Source organism: Engraulis encrasicolus, chromosome 11 (genome assembly GCF_034702125.1).
Source record: "Engraulis encrasicolus isolate BLACKSEA-1 chromosome 11, IST_EnEncr_1.0, whole genome shotgun sequence".
Lineage (NCBI taxonomy): Eukaryota > Metazoa > Chordata > Actinopteri > Clupeiformes > Engraulidae > Engraulis > Engraulis encrasicolus.
In genome coordinates, this window is record NC_085867.1 from 47,542,153 (window position 1) to 47,544,014 (window position 1,862).

The following is a 1,862-nucleotide window of genomic DNA, read 5'->3' on the forward strand; positions in this document are numbered from 1 at the left end:
CAACATGATACACACACACACATGGTTGTGTGTAGTTGCCGTTGTGATGGCTTAGCAACATGAGACACACACACATGGTTGTGTGTAGTTGTCGTTGGAGCAGGAGCGAGATCCGTGTGTGAAAAAGAAACGTAGCACACTGGTGACGTTGTGATGATTTATCATCAGGACACACTGACTGTGTGTGTTAGCCTAGCTAGTAAACTAGACGAATTTGCATGGCAGCAGGAAGTGTGTTTGCATGGCCAGTTGGTCTAGCACAGTGATTCTCAAAGTGTGGTCCGGGGACCACTAGTGGTCCACGACAGAGCTCAGGTGGTCCGCGAAGGGGATTTCTACTTTTCCAAGACAAGTTAACAGTAAGCTATATTTATAGGCTTGTAAATGTGAATAAAAAGTAAGTGAACAAATTAGCACCCATCAACTGTCAATTAAGTTGACAGGTGGTCCCTGAATACTTTTGGGGGGACAAAGTGGTCCTCGAGCAGAACAAGTTTGAGAAACACTGGTCTAGCACCACACCACACGTGAAAATATGTCCTGAAAATCAGAAATCTGTCCTTCAATCACGGCACTCTTATCTCATCTGTGTGTATTTGTTATTTTATCTGTTTTAATTTGAATAGCGAGTCTTTTTGGGGTTGGGGTTGTTACCGCAGCACAAGGCTGTGCTTACATATTATGTGCAGTGGAACAGTTTGAATGGAATTGAACACCAACTCTTTGTGTGTTAATTGTGTGGTCTGGCTTGCTGGATTAGTTGTATTTGCTGCAAGATCAGTGTGTGAAAAAGGTGTGTGTGTGTGTGTGTGTGTGTGTGTGTGTGTGTGTGTGTGTGTGTGTGTGTGTGTGTGTGTGTGTGTGTGTGTGTGTGTGTGTGTGTGTCTGTGTGTGTGTGTGTGTGTGTGTGTGTGTGTGTGTGTGTGTGTGTGTGTGTGTGTGTGTGTGTGTGTGTGTGTGTGTGTGTGTGTGTGTGTTACCTGACTTAGTAAAGTCCTCATGAGGAACATGTCTACCTCGCCTAATTAAAACTCTCCGAGTCTGTGAGCGTCTGTTCTGCAGACTGTACACTCTGTCAGGATGCACTAAGAGAACACTCTCTCTCTCTCTCTCTCTCTCTCTCTCTCTCTCTCTCTCTCTCTCTCTCTCTCTCTCTCTCTCTCTCACACACACACACACACGCACACACACACACACACACACTCAACCACACAGGTGCACAGTGTTCAGTCTGCGCGCGCGCGCACACACACACACACACACACACACACACACACACACACACACACACACACACACACACACACACACACACACAACCACACAGGTGCACAGTGTTCAGTCTACACACACACACACACACACACACACACACACACACACACACACACACACACACACACACACACACACACACACACACACACACACACACACACACACACACACACACACACAACCACACAGGTGCACAGTGTTCAGTCTACACACACACACACACACACACACACACACACACACACACACACACACACACACACACACACACACACACACACACACACACACACAGTTGTGGTATTTGCCAATCTCTCCCCATCCCCAGACGGCACAACACAGTGCAGTGTAGTGCAGTGTAGCGTGTGTGTGTGTGTGTGTGTGTGTGTGTGTGTGTGTGTGTGTGTGTGTGTGTGTAGTGCAGCAGCACTAAAAGAGAAAGGTCACTTTCATTTGCATTTCATTCAGCAAACTTAGTGTGTGTGTGTGTGTGTGTGTGTGTGTGTGTGTGTGTGTGTGTGTGTGTGTGTGTGTGTGTGTGTGTGTGTGTGTGTGTGTGTGTGTGTGTGTGTGTGTGTGTTGGC